Source organism: Dreissena polymorpha, chromosome 2 (assembly GCF_020536995.1).
Source record: "Dreissena polymorpha isolate Duluth1 chromosome 2, UMN_Dpol_1.0, whole genome shotgun sequence".
Classification (NCBI taxonomy): Eukaryota; Metazoa; Mollusca; class Bivalvia; order Myida; family Dreissenidae; genus Dreissena; species Dreissena polymorpha.
In genome coordinates, this window is record NC_068356.1 from 34,643,157 (window position 1) to 34,655,693 (window position 12,537).

Genomic DNA, 12,537 nt, shown 5'->3' on the forward strand with positions numbered 1-12,537 from the left:
TTGTTTGCTGTGTTAGACTGCTGAAATGTGCTTTTAAAATGGCTTTGAGCATGATTTTTTTTTTAAGTGTTCTCATTTTAGCTTAGAATACAGTTTATATCTACTATTGAAATTAAAAATATATATTGGCATTTCATGTATGGGTAAAATCATGTGTTTGATTAATTTCTGTTAACTTATATATAGATCTAAATAGTTCCTTCTGAATGTCTTAAAAAAACTAACTTACTTAACATATGATTTCTATAAAACAAGTTATGCAAGAGATTTTTGTGTGAAAATTGTTTGTTTGTTATATAAACGTGTTCATTGTTAATCTTATTCTTGTGAAGCACGGTTGCAATGCTTGTTATGCATTATGAAGTTAAAAAAACAACAGGCATAATACTTAACCTATTCCAATTGGCTATATGTGCAGTTCAACATTAATTATGAGAATAAGTGATAGATAAGATAAAGAATTACTGTATACATTTTAATGAACAAGAAAAGTAACTCGCTAAGAAATCTGTTAAAAATATAAGTTCATTTTCCATGGTGATGTAAATATTTGAGTCTACTCCATATATTGGATAAATATTATTAATTCGATAACAATAAAAGACAAATCTGTGAACAAGTGTCTTCAATAACTAAGTCTATTTTGGGAGAGGTGGCTAGTTTGGACTAATATAAATGACTGCCTATTTCAGGATTGGTTTCTATTTTGCTCCACTCGTTTCTGCTGTTAGCGTTGTCTGCTACTTCACGCTCTTCTATGTCAAATACGTAAGTGGCCTTTGAACTGACAGAGTACTTTCATGCTATAATTTGCTAAAACATTATTTCACAAAACTGATTTAAGGTAAACAAGCTATAACATTTTCATCAAACTGATTCAGAAGCCTATTTTTTTAAAGCATTAATATATAGTATATAATGCATTTTCATATGATCAGCTTCATGTCAAAATGGATGTCATATGTGGCCAGCGTCAGGCAAGCATGTCACACAGTCAGGTGTGGAGCTACTCTGTCTGCTTATGAAACCACGAAACCTTGCATGACTTCATAGCAGACAGGGTAACTCCTGACCAGACTGGGCTAAATCGCAGGTTGGTCTGAATTAACACTGGCCGCATTTGGCGTAAGACCCTCTTTTGCAGGATGCAGCTCATATTCAAAATATACTCCAGATGGATTTAAATCAAAGTAGCAGTTAAATTGTATGTACATTATTGTTTAGATTTATGTGAATATAATGCCAAATTGCTTGCATACATAGTGTTACAAGCTAGTTTCATCTTCGTCCAATGTTTTAATGAGTGTTCATGTTTTAGCTGCGTTCTAAAAAAACTGGGCGTACTGCATGTGCGTAAAGTATCATCCCAGATTAGCCTGTACAGTCTGCACTGGCTAATCAGGGACAACACTTTTTATATTTTTAAAGAATTCTCTTCTAAACGAAAATCCAGTATAAGCGAAAGTGTCATCCCTGATTAGCCTGTGCAGACTGCAGAGGCTAATTTGGGACAACACTTTAAGCACATGCATTAAGCCCCGTTTTCCAAAAACAAGCATTTTTTAATTTTTCAGCTGTCAGCGATGTACTTCACAATTCCACCTGAGAAACCATACCAGGCCTCCAAGTCAAACTCATTCTTCACGATTATCCTCATGGTGGCTTTCTTCATGATCTGTGTGCCTGTAGGCTACACTATGTCCAAGTATGTAGCCGGCCTATTGAGCCTCCCTCTGGGGAAAATAGACTTAACCCTTTGCATGCTGGGAAATTTGTTGTCTGCTAAAATGCCGTCTGCTGAATCTCTAAAATTAGCATTTTATTCAAAAAAGTATAAAAGAATACTATCAGAATAGCAAACAGTTTGGATCCTGATGAGACACCATGTTCTGTGGCGTCTCATCTGAATCCAAACTGTTTGCAAAGGCCTTAAAAATTCGGTTCCAGCGCTGAAAGGGTTAATGCCTGTGTGTAAAATGTCATCTCAGATAAGCCTGTGCAGTCTGCACAGCTTAATCAGGGTTGACACTTTCTGCCCCAATAGAATTTTTGTTTTTAAGATAGTCTCTTCTTAACAAAATGCCTGTTATGGCGAAAATTGTTGTCCCTGATTAGCCTTTGCACACTTCACATGCTAATATGGGAGGACACTTTAAGCACATTAAGCGCATTAAGAACAATTTTATCTTTTGGCTCAATTTATCTCAAATCACATTATGTTGCTAGTATTTAATAAGTTTTTTTGGTTCTCATGCTGATATCAGATTACATGACAAAAGTGTGACAGATGTGGATATCTTAGGATTCATTGCATATCAACTTGTTTGAATGCTGACATTATCATAGATGATGAGACAAAGTTTTGTTAAATGTGGACATGTGTTTAATTGTTGGTTTCCGTTGCGAAATATGTAACATTGTGCTAGATCTGCTAATTATTTTCTTGTTAATTAATCACTTACATTTGAAATAAAAGTAATATATGTTTAATATTATCTACCCATGGTGTATTTTTCACAGCATTTATCTGTCAAGTACACACATACATGATCCTAGTGACATCTCAGTATACATTAAAACCCATTGTTGTTTATTTGACAGCCTGGAGCCGTCGCCCATGTGTGGTCCGTTCAGAGTGTACAGTGCGCCGGCAGACATTATCACAGTGCAGATAGATAATGCCTCCTACTGGTTCTCCGTCATATGGAGAGTGGTCACATCGTCAGCATTTGTGGCGGCTCTAATCATACTGCTGATGTAAGTGAACGTGTTGTTGTCTGTTTGAATAATTTGAGCTGGGCTCTGGGAAAATGACACTTAATGCATGTATGTTAAGTGTTGTGCCAGATTGACCTGTGCAGTCTGTATTTATACATTTCATGTTGTATAAACCAACTAATGATTTTCAAAGCTCATCTGATGTATAATATTAACTTTCTGGCAAAGCTTATATGGAGTGCTCTATTAGCATGTTTTGTGTTTTTTTTTATTTCTATCTTTGGTTGTTTGACATTTATCAGAATTTGACTGATAGTTCATGAATTCGGCAGACATAGTTGTTTTGCCACAACAATTCACACAAAATACTATATTGTACTCTCTCTGATTATAATTGACACGCTAAGGGTGTATGTTTATTAATCTATTATTTATGTAAATACTGGTTTTATTGAAAATAAAATAAAACATAAGTAAATCATTATACCCCCACAAACGAAGTTTAGGGGGGTATATAGAAGTGAACTTGTCGGTCGGTCTGTCTGTCGATCCGTATTAAGTGTCTGCTCTCTAATTCAAGTAGTTTTCATCCGATCTTCACCAAACTTGGTCAGAAGTTGTATCTACATGATGTCTAGGCCAAATTCGAACATCGGCCTTGTCGGGTCAAAAACTAGGTCACGGGGTCACTTAGTGCGTTTTAAACATTCAGCATGTTGTCCGCTCTCTAATTCAAGTAGTTTTCATCCGATCTTCACCAAACTTGGTTAGAAGTTGTATCTAGATGATCTTAAGGCCAAGTATAAACATGGGCCTTGCAAAGTCAAAAACTAGGTCACGGGGTCACTAAGTACGTTTTACACATTGAGCATGGTGTCCGTTCTCTATTTCAAGTAGTTTAAATCCGATCTTCGCCACACTTGGTCAGAAGTTGTAACTAAATGATGTGTAGGTCAATTTCAAACATGGGCCATGCCGGGTCAAAAACTAGGTCACAGGGTCACTTAGTGTGTTTTAAACCTCACCATGTTGTCCTCTCTCTAATTCAAGTAGTTTTTATCCAATCTTTACCTAAATTGGTCAGAAGTTGTATCTTGATAATGTCTAGGGCAAGTTTGAATATGGGTCATGGCGGGTCAAAAACAAGGTCACGGGGTTACTTAGGGCGTTTTAAACATCACAATGTTGTCCGCTCTCTAATTCAAGTAGTTTTCATCCAATCTTCACCAAACTTGGTCAGAAGTTGTATCTAGATGATGTCTAGGTCAAGTTTGAATATGGGTCATGCCGGGTCAAAAACTAGGTCACAGGGTATCTTAGTGCATTTTAAACCTCACCATGTTGTCCGCTCTTTAATTCAAGAAGTTTTCATCCAATCCTCACCAAACTTGGTCACAAGTTTTATCTAAATGATCTCTAGGACAAGTCTGAACATTGGCCATTTCGGGCCTAAAACTAGGTCACGGGGTCACTTAGTGCCTTTTTTATAACATTCAGCATGGTGTCCGCTCTCTAATTCAAGTAGTTTACATCCGATCTTCACCAAACTTGGTCAGAAGTTTTATGGAGACGATCTTTAGGCCAAGTTAGAACATGGGCCTATCTATGTGAAAGACTAGGTCAAGGGGTCACTTAGTGCGTTTTAAAAATTAAGCATGGTGTCCGCCGATTTTTGTGAAGACGACATGCAAAATATTATATGTCAATGCGGCATGTGGGGGTATTCGTCACGTCTGTGACAAAGCTCTAGTTTGATTGTACTTGATTATAAATATGATTCCATTTCATGGAATTTAACTATTAGATGGTAGGTTAATACAAGTGCATAAAGAATACAAGAATAGTGTATTTTTGTGTTCTTCAGTTTATCCAACTAGTTAAAGCAATGTAAACATGGCAAAGCTAGACTTGACTAGTTTGAAGTAAGACTTCTCTAAACGAAAATCCATTCTAGGTAGAAAGTACTTTCCCAGATTAGCCTGTGCTGACTGCAAAGGCTTATCTTGGGTTACACTATACACACATTCAATAAACGCTGTTTTTTCAGAGTGTGGGTATTTTGTTCTACCATTGGTATCATATTTTCTCTTAAAATGTTTTATCCAACCAGTATTATACAGAAAGAAATTCTGGGTGTCATGTAAACTAGTGCTTTACATGACAGACAAAGTTTACATGATTCATTACCGTTTCTGCAGCCTGCTGGTGTACTACTGCTCAGCCCTCAAGTCGGCCCACAAGGACATGGTGACCATGATGAAGGAACAACTGGTACTGGAGGGCAAGGACAAGCAGTTCCTATTGGCCCGCATCAACGAGCTAGGGGGCGCTCCAACAGAGAAAAAGAAAGCTCCGCCCCTATACCAGAAGAAGCCAACAGTGCGCAATGTGGATGAGAAACAGCCACTGAGGAACGGGGATGTCGAAATGGAGGTGGGTGCTTCTTTTAAGGCTAGCTGATGGTCCCTTTATGGTATCAGTTGAGCTATTTTATTGATAATGATTTTTACCGAATGTATATTTGGAAACAAAGTCATGTCAGGTTTTATGCTGATGTATGGGATAAACTGTGTACTTTAAGAAAGTACACATTTAGTTTGGTACCAATAATATTCATGAACGTGTGCATGTATTTGGATGATATTACTCGTCAGTCTAGATTAATCACTGAACGAAACAAATACAACTGAATATGTACAAACATTATAAGTCTCATGTATTCAACTAAAACTGTAACTTAAACACGCATAATTGAAATATTACATTAACAGCTTAGTAGAGAGAAACATTTATAAACCATGAGGGTGTTCTTGAAAACCAATAACAACAGTGACTCTTTCAGAGTGGATATTTTAGTAGACCAGGTCCCAGTTCCAAGGATTTTTAGGCTCGGTTGGTTTAGACATCATGTTTGTGTATTTCTGGTGACACCCAGTGTGATTTTCTGTCATGGATAAGGTTGCATTGTACTATTTATTTTGCTCTTTTAATCACAGGAACTTTGATGATTTGAAACAGACGGAGGTAGCCAAAAATATATTTTTTCATACAGTTCTTTTGTTTCCGACAAAGGCAATTTCAAGCTTCTCTTCATTGAAGACAAGATCTAAATAAAAGAGTAACAATTGTTTGAGGAAAGCCTATGTTTTATAATAGCTTGGCTAGGATGGTATCTAAAGATAAGTTAAATGCCTACAGACATCAACATCAGTATGACACTGTTGTTAGTAGCATAGTGAAGCCTGAAGTTGGCCTAAATGTTTTGTCACATTGCACTATTCAGTTATCACATAACTAGTTATAACCTAAACTCTACTCATATTAAATGTGTAGTTTATATATAATATCTTGAACTATGTGGATGAATAATCAAATGCCCCATCATGTTCTTTAGCGGAGAACATCAAGATTTTAGCACAATGAAATATTCCTTTGGTAAGAGACAAAATTGCTGGCGCTGCTGCGGTAACCTGCATGCTTAAAAACTGACATAATAGAAAGACATTAGTGTCAAACACATAGTATATAATGAATGTTGATGTTCTAACAGTAACACATGGGGAATTACATGTTTCTGATGTTTGACAGTTTTTGCAGATTGAGTTGGATTTTTTCTCGATAATACTTGTAGGTGAATGATTGGGTTTGAAAAATACTGATTTTAATTACTGTTGTATGATGTTTCAAATATTTTGTAACTTTGCTTTGTCTAAGATTAATTGGACTGGTTGGTCATTTTCCAACATTTAAATGAAATTTCTGTTAATTTAATTATAACAAGACATTATAATTTCAAGGAACTGGCTTTTAATTTTGTGTGATGAAAAAGCTATATTTCACATTTAGCTTGTGCTGTTCTGATAACTAATTTATGTGTTTTGAGCATGTGTGGTGTGTTTTACCATAAAGGCGTATTGCACATTTTGCATTTTAACCATAGTAATTGGATTGTATGTGTTTACTTTGATAGAAACAAGAACTGGATATATATGGAAACGAAAAGAGTATCATCTATTCACCAGTGGTATGCCCACATTGTAAACTTTTCTTTGAACTAACTCACATAATTCTTATATTGTATGAATTATGGAGTTATCACTTTCCTGTAGTTTTCTTTGAGGTGCAAGATGTTTTATGGATTTGATCGGAAAGTATTAATATCCATCCTAAATTGATTTAGTTTTTAGCTCGACTGTTTTTGGAGAAAACCTGAGGTATTATCATAGCCAGCTCGTCGTGTTGTGTAGTGTCCGTCCGTCGTCGTGTCGTCCGCGTAGTGCTAAAACCTTAACATTTTGTCAAGGTTTTGAACATTGGCTCTAAAATCAGTGCTTCAACCTAAAACTTTGAAACTTCATATGTAGATGCACCTTGATGAGTTCTACATGCCGCACTCATTTTTGGGTCACTAGGTCAAAGGTCACTGTGACCTTTAAAAAAAATTATTCTGACAAGCTTTCATCTATTCAAAACTGCACCTGCAGCCGAGTGTGGCACCAGTTATGCGATGCTCTTGTTTAAATAAACTTCTGAAGAACATGAATAATATATATACATATATTTTTTAAGCGTAACTAACAAAGTAAGGCTGGCTAGCTTAGTTGGTAAATTGCTGGATGACAAATCTCTGGATTGCAGTTCTATCCCAATTCCACATAACTTGTGACGTGTCTGGTCATGAAACCCTCTGTACGGCCACTCTCCCCTTACCTCTGAGTCAACAAGGGCAGCTGTCAGTCACTGGCATAAGTATGTGCACTTATTACTGGTTAATCAGCTAGCCCTGGCACAGTGTGAGTTGGTGACCTGACTGACATGATATGACTAAAATACAGCAAAATCGAAATGAACAAAACAAACCTAGCTAACAGTAAAACCTCTTTTAAAGAGTATGTCAATTACATTGTTTTTTTCACTTCTATTTATTGAAATATTCACAAAAATCAAGTGTTGCTCAAATTGTTCTAAATTTACAATACACAAGGCTTTATTTCACATATCTTAATAACTTTTTTGTTATATTTTAAAATTTTGCTGTACTAACATTAGAAGTGTGTATACGGATTACAGTAGTTTAACCAATTTATTTTGAATACTCTTTTCTTATTCATGTAAGGTGTTGAGTTTCTAAAATAATATTATGCATGCATATGTTAAAATAGCACATTTTATATGTTAAAGTCTTTGAGCATGTAATTTTATTTATCTAATATTTAAATTATATGCATGCAAAATTGTTTACTACCCAGTACGTGATTACTACAAGATGTTCACTGCTTTAAATTTGTTTAAATGGATTTAACAAATTACATGATATTACATTTTAGCGAGGCTGTTTTCAGAGAAAACCCGAGCAATTGTCATAGCCAGCTCGTCGTGTCGTCCGCAGGCGTCGTGCTAAAACCTTAACATTGGCTCTAAAATTAAAGTGCTTCCACCTACAACTTTGAAACTTCATATGTAGATGCACCTTGATGAGTTCTACACGCCACACCCATTTTTGGGTCACTAGGGCAAAGGTCAAGGTCACTGTGACCTCTAAAAAAAAGACAAAATAATATTCTTACAAGCTTGCGCAGCCCGGCGTGGCACACGTTATGCGAAGCTCTTGTTTACTGAAACAAACAACCATGCCAGACATATAAATTTAAATAGCTTTGGATTTAAGATAATTCACTCATTTATTGATCGTTTATTATTGCTGTAGTACTGGTAAGTGAGCCACTTTCTGAGAAAACTGCACTTAAAGTTTGTGCACAGAGCCTCGTTCTAGATTGGCCTGTGCAGTCCTAAAAGGTTAATCAGGGACAACTTTCCACTATCATTTAATTCCTGTTTTAAGGAAGTCTCTTCTTAGTAAAAATCCAGTCGAGGTGTAAAGTTTCGTCCCTTTTGTAATTGAGTTTATTTACAGGTCGTCCCTGCGTCTTCACATCATTTAGTATCGACCTGTAAAGTTTCGTCCCTGATAAGCCTGTATAGATACTATACAAATGCCTTAGCCCAGTTTTCCCAGAACAAGGTTCAGTGATGTGTCAGAGGAATGTAACCATGGTAACCATGTATTTGTGCTCCAGCATTCTGAGGCGCCCCCACCAGCTGACTACAATTACCCTGCGGAGAACACAGGCATCGGTAACCAAAGCAACTCAAGTAGACAGGATCGGGCGTCAAAAGTGTCGCCGCAGAACGTTCAGGTGGCACCAGCATCTCCAGCCAATCCAAGACAGCAGCAACAGTCGGCACTTGATGATTGGTAGACTGGTGTTACGTGATGTCAGCATTGAATTTTATCTGATAAAATTATGTGGACAAAAATGGTTTTTTTTTTTTTTTTTATTTATTTAAATGCAGTATATTAATATAATTATATTTTTTAAATGATAATGGTCTATTGTATGCAATTGTTTTACATACTCTAATTGTTATTTGTAATAATGATGGTCAAGAAAGGACAATCATGTTAAGTTTGATGTATTTGCTTGAATTACAATTCATTGTACTTTTACTAGGTCCTGTGTGAATCTGACTTTGCACATGACTTTATTCTCAAATATAGGCACTGTTGGTTGATAAATAAATCAGGTATTTTTTTGTTTGGAGAATTTAACATGAAAACACCAGGTAAGAAATGTTTTGCATTTTCTCACTGTTTCACTGGGTACCTGAGACTCGTGCCTTCAACAAGTGTTGAATAGTAAACAGATTTCAGTCAGTTTCAATATTTGGATTCAATAATAGACAGATATTTTAAAAAAAATTGTGTCTGGTAATTAAAACGCCTACATGCTCAAAAAATAGATTTTGTATCATCAAATAAATATCATCGGTCATTCTGAAAATACTCGCTTAAAATTAAAAGTAACATGATAAAATGAAATTACGTATTCTTGATTGCCACTTAACTTTTAAGCCAGAACAAAGGATAAAACATTTGTAAGTAAAAAAATGTGTAATTATTTATTGTAAAGCATATATTGCATACATCCATGTTCTCATGTATGAATTAATACAAGCTTACAAACAGTATTGTTGTGTATGAATCCGTCCATTGTTATTTATGTGATATTTAGTGTGTCTTTCCTTGTTAAAAATCAGTTGTTGTTTTTTAAATATGTTTTTGAATTTATTATATGAAACAATTAAAATTATGTATTGATAAACTGTTTGCCACTTTTGTATTATAAATAAGAACATTGTAATGTGTTTAGTACCTGTTTATGAATGCATTGTTGTTCGCAAACATGAGCAGTGGGAATGATGAGTAGACGACCTGTCCCAATGTGCAACTAGATACGCCAGTTGGTTGTGCTTGTTGATTACAAAGTTCTGTATATGAGTGGCTCTCTGGGAAACCTGGACTGAATGTATGTGCTTAGTGTCTCAGATTAGCCTGGATTTATGTTTAAAACAATCTTTCTTTAAACAAAAATTCAATTGAAGCAGACATTGGTGTCCCTGATAAGCCTGTGCAGTCTGAATAGGGACAATACTTTGCGCACATGCACCTAGCCAAGTTTTCTAAGACTGGCCAAAATGATACCTTTATCTGTTGGTTGAGAGCTGCAAGTTGGTAATTCACTGGTAACTGGGAACACACAAAACAAAAAAATAACAGTGTGTCATCTAGCATGAAATAAACCAATACCCTGTAAGGTAGAGCATAGAAAATAACAATTATCAATAACGGCTGTATGTTTTCCATCAGTTGTAGGTTTGTCAACTGTCACCTATTCTGACCCTGCCTGGCAACAACATCTCTTCATATGTTTGTAGATTCAGTTATTGCAGATATAGTTTATTATAAAATATTTACATGACTTCTTACCTTGTGCATTGCTTGCCAACATTAACCGGATACTTTTAAACTCAATTAGCATAAATTATGGACTTAAATTCTATATAAAATGTATATACATTGGCATAGTTCTTGCACTTGTTGCAGAAGTTTAATGATGCTGAATCTGTATCTTTTCAGAAAAAAATTGATAACTGTCATTTCAAAACATAATTTTGGATCTGTTTCTCACTCCACAATTCTAATGTACACAGACATATTGACCAGTACGCAGTCAGACATTTTGACAAGTCAGATAATGAACACAGACTGACATTTTGACAAGTAAGATAATGTACATAGACATTTTAACAAGTAAGATAATGTACATAGACATTTTAACAAGTCAGATAATGTACATAGACATTTTAACAAGTCAGATAATGTAAACAAACTGACATTTTGATGCGTCATATAATTGGGCAATAAATCTCTCATACATTTTTATATAACTTCAAATATTCTATCAATAGTCATGTTTAATATGTATCTATAACACTGAAAAAAGTATTCATTTATTTGTAAAACAATGTATTATATGTATAATCTGTATTTTTTGTGCAGATAATCTTTGAATTATTAAAAAAAACACAATATTTTAGTTAAAAATCCTCGTTCTTTTTTATGCTTGATCCGAGTAGGACATCTATTGCAATGATCATTTGTTAATAAATGCTAAAATAAAGGTCCGGTTAATGTTGATGACCTGTCGTTTATAAAATGAAAACTAGTATAAATATGTAATTTAATGTATTAAGAATGTTTCAAGATATGTTTTGTTATGGTAGAGCTGGTCTCACTGTTGGGCTATTGTGTTGAAGTTTTATTTGAGCCGTGTTCTGGGAAAACTGGGCATAATGCATGATCGTAAAGTGTTGTCCCAGATTAGTCTGTGCAGTCCACACAGGCTAAACAGGGACGACACTTTCTGCTTTTATGGTATTTTTCGTTTAAAGGAAGTCACTTCTTACCAAAAATCTTGTTTAGGCGGAAAGTGTCGTCCCTGATTAGCCTGTGCGAACTGCACAGGCTAATATGGGATGACACTTTACGCACATGCATTATGCCCCGTTTTCTCAGAACGCGACTCAATTTACTCTCAGGCATTAACTGCTGGGATATCATTTGATTGTACCGAGTTACAAGGTTATACCAAATATTAATCATGTTTCTCTCTGTTTTTGGTTAGAAATATTTCTTAATAAATGTTTTATATGAAAGTCATTGTTGTCAATATAAACGCTTAGAGTCTTTTGATAATTTTTTTCATGAACATTTTATTTATCTTGCCACATCTTGTTCACAGATTGCCTGAATTTAAATTTTCACACCAAACATGTTATTTTAAAACGGAATGCACAAATTGTGTTATAAATGAAAATGGTAATTAATTATAAAAAAGAAATTGTTTCGAGAAGATATAATCTTATTAAAAAAGTCATTCTTTTCAAGGATAATTATGCAAAATGACATTTGAAATATACACTTTTAATGTATACTACAATTCAAGGAAAATGGTGGGGTATTCCTTTGTTAATTTTTGTTGTTAGGTGTGCCGCATCACATTATCATTGCAAACTGTATTCACTTATTATCAAATATGTTATTGTTAATGAGTTCAAAAATGCCATCACTTTACATTATGGTCGTAAAAAATGTTTCAGCTAGTTTAGTAACCTGTCTGAGGACTAGCTTGGTCCTAAGAGAGAGAATTGAAATCATTTAAAATTCATGTCATTTGGGGACATGGGGCTTTAAAAAAAAAGAATCTTTCTTTTCTAAAGTTTGAATCACCCAGTGGTAGCTTCTATCATTTTAGATTTGCTTCCAATAGTTCCAAATGTTCAAATCCTGTTTAAGTAAAAAAAGTATCCAACTTATTTCATATTTGTATTATTGCACAAAGGGAGTTTTGCAGATTAATGCATTGCATGACATTTTGCGAAAATACAAGAAAATGTGAACAAGTTCCTTTTACTGGT

The 12,537-nt window shown here is 34.9% G+C and overlaps 1 pseudogene; it reads left to right on the forward strand.

Moving 5' to 3' along the window:
• The window catches only part of LOC127869650 (transmembrane channel-like protein 7), a 28,352-nt pseudogene extending 16,577 nt beyond the window's left edge, over positions 1-11,775 (forward strand).
• Positions 11,776-12,537: the final 762 nt, after the last annotated feature.